We start from the raw sequence: 13,139 nt of genomic DNA, 5'->3' as shown, positions 1-13,139 counted from the left end.
GAACTTAACGTCCGCAACAGAAGTGACTCTTGGTCTTCCTTTCCTGGGGCGGTCCTCATGTGAGCCAGTTTCTTTGTAGTGCTTGATGGTTTTTGTGACTGCACTTGGGGACACTTTCAAAGTTTTCCCAATTGTTCGAACTGACTGACCTTCATTTCTTAAAGTAATGATGGCCACTCGTTTTTCTTTACTTGGCTGCTTTTATCTTGCCATAATACAAATTCTGACAGTCTATTCAGTAGGACTATCAGCTGTATACTGTATCCACCTCCTGCACAACACAACTGATGGTCCCAACCCCATTTATAAGGCTTGAAATCCCACTTATTAAACCTGACAGGGCACACCTGTGAAGTGAAAACCATTTCAGGTGACGACCTCTTGAAGTTCATCAACAGAATGCCAAGAGTGTGTGAAGCAGGAATCAAAGCAAAACGTGGCTACTTTGAAGAACCTACAATATAAGACATATTTTCAGTTGTTTCACACTTTTTTGTTCACTATATAATTCCACATGTGTTAATTCATAGTTTTGATGCCTTCAGTGGGTAGCTACAATATTCATAGTCATGAAAATAAAGACAACTCTGAATGAGAAGGTGTGTCCAAACTTTTGGTCTGTATTGTAAATACACAAAAGGATTGTTATAGCTTTATCTCCCGCGTTCTGCACGATTCAGAAAATATATATTCCCTTGTCAACACAGAGGCTCGTTTTCGTTGTTTTTTGAACTACTGGGTCCGTAAAGAGGCGTTCAAGTAGTCGTATTGGTTTTGCTTTATTACTGAGCTGGCAAAACGTTCCTGGGTACGAATTAGCCAAGATGTAAGCAGATCAATAACCAGCATGCACCACGTGATGTGTTTTACAGTTTAATCAAAGTAGTATTTAAAGTTGTCAGAACTAATCAGTTGTGGTTTTTGTGATAATACTCGTATTTATTAACGCTATTGTAACCCTTCTGTGATCTGTTGTCGTTTTAATTCAAACTTTTTTCGTTGAAAGTTTGGCTCAGCGTCACCGTCACTGTGAATGTTATGTCGGAGTATAAATAGTTATGGATCCGACAGCTAGTTATGCACTCATGTTTCTTTTCAGATCGTATAAATCTTTCGCCTTTTACTAAAGATTTCCGTGAAGAGGAACAACATGAGTTTTATCTCAAATTTTTTACTACCTTGCAACTCGCAGGGTTTCTATAGCTGTTGAAAGTAAAAAAATATTTTAAAGAAGCAAGAATCTGAATTTAATTGTTTTTCTTGTTTTATGGACGCGTTGATGTTTGTGTGTGATTTTGTTGGCTGGTCGATCTCACATTGGGAGGATTTAACACTTCCACGTTTCTCCGTTTGTTGATAAAATGCATTGTCTCAGATTATCTGTGTCTAGATTAAAATGATCTTGTCTCAAATTTTAACTAAAGGGCAAAAACAGAAGAAATCTGCAAGCGGACAAACAGCACGGAATGAAACTAATTTTATTTCAAAGCAAAGACTTGAAGAAGCTGACGATTCATTGCTTTGCGTTGCATTTCCAATTAACCTCCAGCAGAGGGCGAACTCGACCGTCAACATATCTAGACGATGTTCCCCTGACGCCACAGTTAAGGCTATAAAGTTGAAGTGTAAGACAGATATGGACATGATTTATGTGTGATTTGTATTTTTATCTACTTTTTACCCTTATAGTATCATCAAATAGCATTATTATTAGTATATTCAGTCCTGTTTGCCTTTGGTATTATTTGTAATTATGATCTTATTTACAAATTATGTCTTCACTCCTGTTTCAATGATCTCAAAAAAATGCTACTAGAAGGTCCTGAATTGAGACACAGAGTTGGCGCAGGGGTAAAATGGGGGACCCGTGTTCAGAGGCCTTAGTCCTCAACGCAGCCGTCACGGATTCGACTCCCACTCCTGTTGACCTTTGCTGAACGGTCTCACCCCTTTCCTGTCAGCTCACTGTAAAAAAAAAAAAAAAACTACAAATCAAATGCTTATGTTAGTTTTTTTTAAGTGGTATTTATGGTATCATTAATATTTTGAATAAGTTTATTTAATTATTTTTGTAAATACTTTCATTTTTTTGTCTTAGTTTTTTTAATATTGAACAATCCCCTTGCATTAGTTTTTCTTTCATGAAATTCTTAGTTTCAATTAATTCAGTGCAAGACTCTTACTGGGCTACAAGGTACTGCACTGACAAGTACTATTGCCTTACTGCAAAAAGGTTCTGGTCTCAAATCCCGGCCTGGGCTCTTTCTGCATGGATCTGGCACATTCTCCCTGTACATGCATGGGTTTTCTCTGGGCTCTGCAGCTTCCTCCCACAGTCCAAAAACCAGATGGTTAGGTTAGTGTAAATTGCACATGGGTATGAGTGGGTGCGTGCATGGTTGTTTATCCTGTATGTTTGTGTTGCCCTGTAATGGACCTGCGACCTGCCAGGGTGTACCCTGCTTCTTGCCCAATTATCACTAGAGACAGGCACTAACCCACCGCTACCCTGCAAATGTAAGCAGGTATGGACGATGGAGGACTGTTAACTGAAAAACTTTATGCAGAGGCAACTAAATTTGGTTTATAGAGATGGATATTGTAGTACTCAAATTTAATACATTCAGATGTTTGGTTTTTTTTTTTCTTTGTGAGAATTTCTTTTGCTTTTCTATATGTTTTTCTACAGAAAATATAATGAAAAAACTCTGTAAATATGCATTTCTCCTGTCTGAGCTACCACACCCTGTTGGCGGTCAGACGCTTTGGATCTCCCCTGAATTCTTTTCCCCAGAAGCATCATCTCTGCTTACAATCCCTTTCTCTTAAAAATAATGGCTCTAAAACTGTTCTATACTCTCAACAACTCTCAACACTTTTATTCTAAATAAGGCAGAGGAATGGTTACAGACATCAGCGCTGATGGCTCCCGTCCGTAACCCGCTCGGTTATCCAAGTGACGAAACAGCCCCGAAAGAAGGTCACACATGGGTTTTATGTCTGGTACTCCTTCCATGGGATGTAGACTCCCTCAGTGTTTGTCAGTAGACTATGTGTCACCATTCTGGTGTCTATCTGACAGCGTGTGTAATAGCAGGTGTCGAACCCTGAATGTAAGTGTGGCTGCAGCATTTTAATTGCTCCTGTTACAGTACGTTCCACAATCAACCCAATGCACTAAACGTTATGTCAAACTGTAGGTCACTGAGGATTATTATCCTATTCTAAGAAAAGTAAAACGTTAGCATTCATACTTTATCATTCTGGTCTGTGTGTAAAAGCTCATCTATTAGTAATAGTTAGCAAGGTTATTCCTAACAATCCAAAATGCAGGGTAAATGAATTTGGCGGGTGAAACACATTTGTAGAAATGTTAAAAATGTGCCTAAAATTAGAAGCAGACCAGCTAAAAGTTCAGTGACAATTTTTAATTCTTTCTAGACAGGATTCTTAATGTAGGCAGGAAGTGAGAATTTACAGGTATAGGCCTACAATAGAGATAAACTGAGAAATTAAGTGGCTGCTTAAAGCATATACAGGTCCTTCTCAAAATATTAGCATATTGTGATAAAGTTCATTATTTTCCATAATGTAATGATGAAAATTTAACATTCATATATTTTAGATTCATTGCACACTAACTGAAATATTTCAGGTCTTTTATTGTCTTAATACGGATGATTTTGGCATACAGCTCATGAAAACCCAAAATTCCTATCTCACAAAATTAGCATATCATTAAAAGGGTCTCTAAACGAGCTATGAACCTCATCATCTGAATCAACGAGTTAACTCTAAACACCTGCAAAAGATTCCTGAGGCCTTTAAAACTCCCAGCCTGGTTCATCACTCAAAACCCCAATCATGGGTAAGACTGCCGACCTGACTGCTGTCCAGAAGGCCACTATTGACACCCTCAAGCAAGAGGGTGAGACACAGAAAGAAATTTCTGAACGAATAGGCTGTTCCCAGAGTGCTGTATCAAGGCACCTCAATGGGAAGTCTGTGGGAAGGAAAAAGTGTGGCAGAAAATGCTGCACAACGAGAAGAGGTGACCGGACCCTGAGGAAGATTGTGGAGAAGGGCCGATTCCAGACCTTGGGGGACCTGCGGAAGCAGTGGACTGAGTCTGGAGTAGAAACATCCAGAGCCACCGTGCACAGGTGTGTGCAGGAAATGGGCTACAGGTGCCGCATTCCCCAGGTCAAGCCACTTTTGAACCAGAAACAGCAGCAGAAGCGCCAGACCTGGGCTACAGAGAAGCAGCACTGGACTGTTGCTCAGTGGTCCAAAGTACTTTTTTCGGATGAAAGCAAATTCTGCATGTCATTCGGAAATCAAGGTGCCAGAGTCTGGAGGAAGACTGGGGAGAAGGAAATGCCAAAATGCCAGAAGTCCAGTCTCAAGTACCCACAGTCAGTGATGGTCTGGGGTGCCGTGTCAGCTGCTGGTGTTGGTCCACTGTGTTTTATCAAGGGCAGGGTAAATGCAGCTAGCTATCAGGAGATTTTGGAGCACTTCATGCTTCCATCTGCTGAAAAGCTTTATGGAGATGAAGATTTCATTTTTCAGCACGACCTGGCACCTGCTCACAGTGCCAAAACCACTGGTAAATGGTTTACTGACCATGGTATCACTGTGCTCAATTGGCCTGCCAACTCTCCTGACCTGAACCCCATAGAGAATCTGTGGGATATTGTGAAGAGAACGTTGAGAGACTCAAGACCCAACACTCTGGATGAGCTAAAGGCCGCTATCGAAGCATCCTGGGCCTCCATAAGACCTCAGCAGTGCCACAGGCTGATTGCCTCCATGCCACGCCGCATTGAAGCAGTCATTTCTGCCAAAGGATTCCCGACCAAGTATTGAGTGCATAACTGTACATGATTATTTGAAGGTTGACGTTTTTTGTATTAAAAACACTTTTCTTTTATTGGTCGGATTAAATATGCTAATTTTGTGAGATAGGAATTTTGGGTTTTCATGAGCTGTATGCCCAAATCATCCGTATTAAGACAATAAAAGACCTGAAATATTTCAGTTAGTGTGCAATGTATCTAAAGTATATGAATGTTAAATTTTCATCATGACATTATGGAAAATAATGAACTTTATCACAATATGCTAATATTTTGAGAAGGACCTGTATTCACTTTTAACTCTCCTCACTGACCATCCTACAGTTAAGAATTGTTGAAATAACAGCACAGTTTGTCTTAAAATTGTGGGTGAAGATTTTGCATCTGTTTCAACAGAATTAGGAAGTAGTCTTTATTAATGAAAAGAAATGAAAATACAACAATAGTATTATAATTTTAGTATAATATTGAAATAGAATAAGTAGTTGAATTATAATATTTACGTAGTTGGATGATTAAGAACTCCAATTTTATTTCTGTAGAGTTTGTGAAACATCTTAGTTTTCAAATGCATTCTTGGTACCACACATTCTGTTGTAACCCAGTAAAGGTTGTAGTTGAAACAACATACAATAATGACCAAAGGTTTGGACATACCTTCTCATTCAAAGAGTTGTCTTTATTTTCATGACTATAAATATTGTAGCTTCACACTGAAGGCATCAAAACTATGAATTAACACATGTGGAATTATATACTGTACAAAAACGTGTGAAACAACTGAAAATATGTCTTATATTCTAGGTTCTTCAAAGTAGCCACCTTTTGCTTTGATTACTGCTCTGCACACTCTTGGCATTCTGTTGATGAGCTTCACGAGGTAGTCACCTGAAATGGTTTTCCAACAGTCTCGAAGGAGTTCCCAGAGATGCTTAGCACTTGTTGGCCCTTTTGCCTTCACTCTGCGGTCCAGCTCACCCCAAACCATCTCGATTGGGTTCAGGTCCGGTGACTGTGGAGGCCAGGTCATCTGGCGTAGCACCCCATCACTCTCCTTCTTGGTCAAATAGCCCTTACACAGCCTGGAGGTGTGTTTGGGGTCATTGTCCTGTTGAAAAATAAATGATGGTCCAATTAAACGCAAACCGAATGGAATAGCATGCTGCTGCAAGATGCTGTGGTAGCCATGCTGGTTCAGTATGCCTTCAATTTTGAATAAATCCCCAACAGTGTCACCAGCAAAGCACCCCCACACCATCACACCTCCTCCTCCATGCTTCACGGTGGGAACCAGGCATGTAGAGTCCATCCGTTCACCTCTTCTGCGCCGCACAAAGACACGGTGGTTGGAGCCAAAGATCTCAAACTTGGACTCATCAGATCAAAGCACAGATTTCCACTGGTCTAATGTCCATTCCTTGTGTTCTTTAATCCAAACAAGTCTCTTCTGCTTGTTGCCTGTCCTCAGCAGTGGTTTCCTAGCAGGTATTTTACCATGAAGGCCTGATTCACACAGTCTCCTTTTAACAGTTGTTCTAGAGATGTGTCTGCTGCTAGAACTCTGTGTGGCATTGACCTGTTCTCTAATCTGAGCTGCTGTTAACCTGCGATTTCTGAGGCTGGTGACTCGGATGAACTTAACGTCCGCAACAGAAGTGACTCTTGGTCTTCCTTTCCTGGGGCGGTCCTCATGTGAGCCAGTTTCTTTGTAGTGCTTGATGGTTTTTGTGACTGCACTTGGGGACACTTTCAAAGTTTTCCCAATTGTTCGAACTGACTGACCTTCATTTCTTAAAGTAATGATGGCCACTCGTTTTTCTTTACTTGGCTGCTTTTATCTTGCCATAATACAAATTCTAACAGTCTATTCAGTAGGACTATCAGCTGTATACTGTATCCACCTCCTGCACAACACAACTGATGGTCCCAACCCCATTTATAAGGCTTGAAATCCCACTTATTAAACCTGACAGGGCACACCTGTGAAGTGAAAACCATTTCAGGTGACGACCTCTTGAAGTTCATCAACAGAATGCCAAGAGTGTGTGAAGCAGGAATCAAAGCAAAAGGTGGCTAATTTGAAGAACCTACAATATAAGACATATTTTCAGTTGTTTCACACTTTTTTGTTCACTATATAATTCCACATGTGTTAATTCATAGTTTTGATGCCTTCAGTGGGTAGCTACAATATTCATAGTCATGAAAATAAAGACAACTCTGAATGAGAAGGTGTGTCCAAACTTTTGGTCTGTATTGTAAATACACAAAAGGATTGTTATAGCTTTATCTCCCGCGTTCTGCACGATTCAGAAAATATATATTCCCTTGTCAACACAGAGGCTCGTTTTCGTTGTTTTTTGAACTACTGGGTCCGTAAAGAGGCGTTCAAGTAGTCGTATTGGTTTTGCTTTATTACTGAGCTGGCAAAACGTTCCTGGGTACGAATTAGCCAAGATGTAAGCAGATCAATAACCAGCATGCACCACGTGATGTGTTTTACAGTTTAATCAAAGTAGTATTTAAAGTTGTCAGAACTAATCAGTTGTGGTTTTTGTGATAATACTCGTATTTATTAACGCTATTGTAACCCTTCTGTGATCTGTTGTCGTTTTAATTCAAACTTTTTTCGTTGAAAGTTTGGCTCAGCGTCACCGTCACTGTGAATGTTATGTCGGAGTATAAATAGTTAAGGATCCGACAGCTAGTTATGCACTCATGTTTCTTTTCAGATCGTATAAATCTTTCGCCTTTTACTAAAGATTTCCGTGAAGAGGAACAACATGAGTTTTATCTCAAATTTTTTATTACCCTGCTACTCGCAGGGTTTCTATAGCTGTTGAAAGTTAAAAAATATTTTAAAGAAGCAAGAATCTGAATTTAATTGTTTTTCTTGTTTTATAGACGCGTTGATGTTTGTGTGTGATTTTGTTGGCTGGTCGATCTCACATTGTGAGGATTTAACACTTCGACGTTTCTCCGTTTGTTGATAAAATGCATTGTCTCAGATTATCTGTGACTAAATTAAAATGATCTTGTCTCAAATTTTAACTAAAGGGCAAAAACAGAAGAAATCTGCAAGCGGACAAACAGCACGGAATGAAACTAATTTTATTTCAAAGCAAAGACTTGAAGAAGCTGACGATTCATTGCTTTGCGTTGCATTTCCAATTAACCTCCAGCAGAGGGCGAACTCGACCGTCAACATATCTAGACGATGTTCCCCTGACGCCACAGTTAAGGCTATAAAGTTGAAGTGTAAGACAGATATGGACATGATTTATGTGTGATTTGTATTTTTATCTACTTTTTACCCTTATAGTATCATCAAATAGCATTATTATTAGTATATTTAGTCCTGTTTTCCTTTGGTATTATTTGTAATTATGATCTTATTAATAATTTCAATAATCACAAATAAATGCTACTAGAAAACCCTGCATTGGGGTGCAGCGTTGGCGCGACCCATGCTCAGAGGCCTTAGTCCTCGATGGAGCCGTCACCGGGTCGAGTCCCACTCCTGTTTACCTTCGCTGCACGTTCTCACCCTCTTTCCACCCCTTTCCTGTCAGCTCACTGTCAAAAAAAAAAAACTACTTATGATGGGTTTTTTTTAGGTGGCATTTATGGTATCATTACTGCTTTTATTACGTTTATTCAATTATATAAGACTCTTACTGGGCTACAAGGTACTGCACTGACAAGTACTATTGCCTCATTGTGAGAAGGTTCTGGTCTCAAATCCCGGCCTGGGCTCTTTCTGCATGGATCTGGCACATTCTCCCTGTACATGCATGGGTTTTCTCTGGGCTCTGCAGCTTCCTCCCACAGTCCAAAAACCAGATCGTTAGGTTAGTGTAAATTGCACATGGGTATGAGTGGGTGCGTGCATGGTTGTTTATCCTGTATGTTTGTGTTGCCCTGTAATGGACCGGCGACCTGCCAGGGTGTACCCTGCTTCTTGCCCAATTATCACTAGAGACAGGCACTAAAACCCGCCGCTACCCTGCAAATGTAAGCAGGTATGGACGATGGAGGAGCAATACCCAGAATGCACTGCATGACGTGTTCTACAGTTTATTTAAGGTAATATTTATAGTTGTCAGAACTAATCGCTTGTGGTTTTTGTGATAATACTCGTATTTATTAACGCTATTGTAACCCTTCTGTGATCTGTTGTCGTTTTAATTCAAACTTTTTTCGTTGAAAGTTTGGCTCAGCGTCACCGTCACTGTGAATGTTATGTCGGAGTATAAATAGTTATGGATCCGACAGCTAGTTATGCACTCATGTTTCTTTTCAGATCGTATAAATCTTTCGCCTTTTACTAAAGATTTCCGTGGAGAGGAACAACATGAGTTTCAATTAATTTTTGACTACCCTGCTTCCGCAGGGTTTTCTGTGAATGTTTAAAGCAAATTTCGTTTTAGAATAAGAGTTATAAAGACAGTTCTGACTGAGTCTTTTTTGTACTACATAAAAATATTGTTAATGGCGGGTTGTGTTGGTCGGTCACTCCTACGAGGCTTCAACACTCTTCAACGTTTCTGTTTGTTGATGTTGGAATTGTGTAATCCTTTGCTCCCAAAAGCCTTATCAATGGGTTTTTACTTATTTTCAAACTGATAGATGTCGAATTTGTATTTCAGCTGTTCTTGAATTTTTTTAATTTTTTTAATTTTTCAGATTTATTTGCCTGCTTCATGTTTTTAGACAGGTTTTATTCACCTAACTTATTATTTCTACATGTTTTGCAATTAAAATTAAATTTTAAAATTAAATTATATGATCAAGTCAATATGACCCCAATATAATAACATCACTCCGATATACAAATAAATAATGCGTAAATAACTTGTTGATTTTTTATTATTTTCATTTGCCAACAAAATAACATCATCTGGTAATGTAACCACCCCTTCTCCTTCCAAAAACTTGGTATCACCCAACCCGCTTTCTCCACCAAGCAACCACTGATTGCTGTACAGTCGCCGGTGAGAGTGGTTGTACTCTCAAAAAGACGGACAGACAACGATATTTCACTGTTAGTCGACAACAACACCTTGTAAAAAGAATGAAAATCAAAATGAGGTAAATATATATGTATTGTTAAGTTAGTTTTCTCTATGCTACTCGCACACGCCTGTACGCGCAGCCACTGAATGGCGGTGCATGTGGACTAGCTCCGCAATACAGTGGCACCCAGGTGCTTTGTTAGACCTGTCACATGGACCTCTTGGGTTGAACCTCCAGATGTTATCAGAACAGCCCCGAATCTCATGAAAGAAGACATTTAGGAGTTTATGGCTGTTCAAAAGATGCATTAAGCCCCCAAATGATAGACTTCACATACTTATTAAAAACAATCTGATTTGTTTCTATTGTGTTCCATATAATCACTGCCGCTCCACCCAAAATGACAATGAGTCTAAAGGAAAAGAAGGCAAACAGTGGTTATTTGCGCACACGCGGTACCGTGACTGTGCAACTACGTGCACAGGCTCAGCTGGACTGGCAATTTGTCCATTCTAGAGAGGTCCAGAACGGCTGTTCAGTCCAGGAGCGTTGGCCTGCCTCATTAATCACCCGATGAGTTACACTGAGGTGTAACAGGGCTACAACAGGGGAGACGGCTGATTTCACAGCAGCTGTGAAGCCAATCAGAGTGAGGGAGCGTGGTTGATATGTGCGCCCAGGAACAGGTGGAACCAGAGAGGCTTAACCCAGACTGAAGTTAACGTTAAACCTGAGAGCTGGCTCAGAATGGGCTAATTGTAACGGTGATTCACCCAGCTAGACATGAGGTGGAGGTTCACTAATGGGCATCATCAGGGTCCTGTTGAGGGACTTTCACCTGAGCTACAGGTGAGGTTAAATGGCCTGGCTGTGATAGAAAACAGTAGAACCCTCTCTGTGAGCTTCTATCTGGATCTGCATCATGATGTGAAAAATATCTGATCTTTAGTCAAAAGCTTCATGTAAGGAGGAACATGTTTTAATAAAATGCTGGGATAGCTCACACCATAATTAAAATAAATAGATGTGTTTTTAGGGGGTTACCATTCCATTAAAATCTAAAGAAAATCAATTTTATACCAGTTTTCTTTTTAGAAATGTAAGAAATTATGACAATGGAGCCTCAGATGTGGGGGAGAGAGAGTGTGAGAGTAAAATTTAAAAAAGTAATTTACATGGATGAGAAAAGAAGCATATTTATTTGAGTCACAATAAACATAGTTTCTCTGAGTTTAAAAACATCTTTAGTCCGATCGACTGAGCAGAAGGTTTTTTCTAAAAATCTCAATATGTGTCATTATCTGCTTTACCCAAATGTTTTTCTCATCAGTTGTATATCTTCATCCTTCGCTTAAACTACTAACAAAAAATTAAAACTAAGTCAAATTATTGTGAAGCTTTTGAAACACCACAATGCAGCATTCATGAATATAAAGGTGCTCTGAAAATGTTAAGTATTAGGTTCTGTGTTAGAAAAAAGATGAAGTAAAAGTAAGCTTTTTATTAATTGCTGAATTGATGTGGAACAGAAAAACTGCAGAGTAAATACAAAGAAAACAGGAAAGTTAAGAAAATCACAGTAAAAGCGTTACAATGAATTTCTAAAACAGGAACGCAAAATTAGCCTGACTCCTTTTACAAAAGTAAATGATTCAATAAATAAACAACTAGGCAGAGAACTTAACCAACCCCAATGCTAGACCTAAGGTTACGCACTTGTTTCAAAGCAGACTGTTGAAGAAGCTAACGATTCATTATTTTGCATTGCATTTCCAATTAATATAATAAATAAATTCTAATATAGATTTTCTAATATAATGTTGCATTGTAAGATAGATATGGACATGATATTTATTTATATCTACTTTTTACCTTTATAGTATTATCAAATACAATTATCATTAGTATATTCAGTTCTGTTTTCCTTTGTTATTATTTGTAATTATGATCTTATTAATTATTTCAATAAACACAAAAAATCGCTACTAGAGAATCCTAAATTTGGGTGCAGAGTCGGCGCGGGGTAAAATGTGCGACCCATGTTTAGAGGCGTTAGTCCTCGAAGCAGCCGTCACGGGATCGAGCCCCGCTCCTGTTGACCTTTGCTGCACGTTCTATCTCCACCCCTTTCCTGTCAGCTCACTGTAAAAAAAACAACTAACAACAAATTAAATGCTTGTGATTTGCTTTTTTAGGTGGAATTTATGGTATTTTATTAAGTTTATTATAGTTGTTTGTGTTGCCCTGTAATGGACCTGCGACCTGCCAGGGTGTACCCTGCTTCTTGCCCAATTATCACTAGAGACAGGCACTAACCCACAGCATCCCTGCAAATGTAAGCAGGTATGGACGATGGAGGAGCAATACCCAGCATGCACTGCATGATGTGTTCTACAGTTTATTTAAGGTAATATTTAAAGTTGTCAGAACTAATCGCTTGTGGGTTTTGTGATAATACTCGTACTTATTTACGGTATTTTAACGCTCCTGTAATCTGTTGTCGTTTTAATTAAAACTTTTTTCGTTGAAAGTTTGGCTCAGCGTCACCGTCACTGTGAATGTTATGTCGGAGTATAAATAGTTATGGAGGCTGCTTCCAGTCATGCACTCATGTTTCTTTTCAGATCGTATAAATCTTTCGCCTTTTACTAAAGATTTCCGTGGAGAGGAACAACATGAGTTTTATCTAATTTTTTGCTATCCTGCTACTCGCAGGGTTTCATTATTTGTTGAAAGTTAAAAAACATTTCAAAGAAGGAATAGTCTGGATTTATTTGTATTTTCTTGTTTTACGGACGCGTTCATGTTTGTGTGTGATTTTGTTGGCTGGTCGATCTCACATTGTGAGGATCCACGTTTCTCCGTTTGTTGATAAAATGCATTGTCTCAGATTATCTGTGACTAGATTAAAATGATCTTGTCTCAAATTTTAACTAAAGGGCAAAAACAGAAGAAATCTGCAAGCGGACAAACAGCACGGAATGAAACTAATTTTATTTCAAAGCAAAGACTTGAAGAAGCTGACGATTCATTGCTTTGCGTTGCATTTCCAATTAACCTCCAGCAGAGGGCGAACTCGACCGTCAACATATCTAGACGATGTTCCCCTGACGCCACAGTTAAGGCTATAAAGTTGAAGTGTAAGACAGATATGGACATGATTTATGTGTGATTTGTATTTTTATCTACTTTTTACCCTTATAGTATCATCAAATAGCATTATTATTAGTATATTCAGTCCTGTTTGCCTTTGGTATTATTTGT

The 13,139-nt window shown here is 39.1% G+C and overlaps 4 non-coding genes across 4 annotated transcripts; all 4 read left to right on the top strand.

Annotated features, from left to right (window-relative positions):
* Positions 1 to 1,079: 1,079 nt before the first annotated feature.
* LOC124875801 lies at positions 1,080 to 1,196 on the top strand. The gene has a single exon (XR_007040135.1). It is a non-coding gene; the product is annotated as a U5 spliceosomal RNA (small nuclear RNA).
* A 6,375-nt stretch (positions 1,197 to 7,571) lies between these two features.
* On the top strand, positions 7,572 to 7,688 carry LOC124875791. Its single transcript, XR_007040126.1, has one exon. It is a non-coding gene; the product is annotated as a U5 spliceosomal RNA (small nuclear RNA).
* A 1,455-nt stretch (positions 7,689 to 9,143) lies between these two features.
* Positions 9,144 to 9,256, top strand: LOC124875804. Its single transcript, XR_007040138.1, has one exon. It is a non-coding gene; the product is annotated as a U5 spliceosomal RNA (small nuclear RNA).
* A 3,224-nt stretch (positions 9,257 to 12,480) lies between these two features.
* Positions 12,481 to 12,594, top strand: LOC124875790. The gene has a single exon (XR_007040125.1). It is a non-coding gene; the product is annotated as a U5 spliceosomal RNA (small nuclear RNA).
* Positions 12,595 to 13,139: the final 545 nt, after the last annotated feature.

This window comes from Girardinichthys multiradiatus, chromosome 10, assembly GCF_021462225.1.
Source record: "Girardinichthys multiradiatus isolate DD_20200921_A chromosome 10, DD_fGirMul_XY1, whole genome shotgun sequence".
NCBI classification, from domain to species: domain Eukaryota; kingdom Metazoa; phylum Chordata; class Actinopteri; order Cyprinodontiformes; family Goodeidae; genus Girardinichthys; species Girardinichthys multiradiatus.
This window is presented reverse-complemented; position numbering and strand designations above follow the sequence as displayed.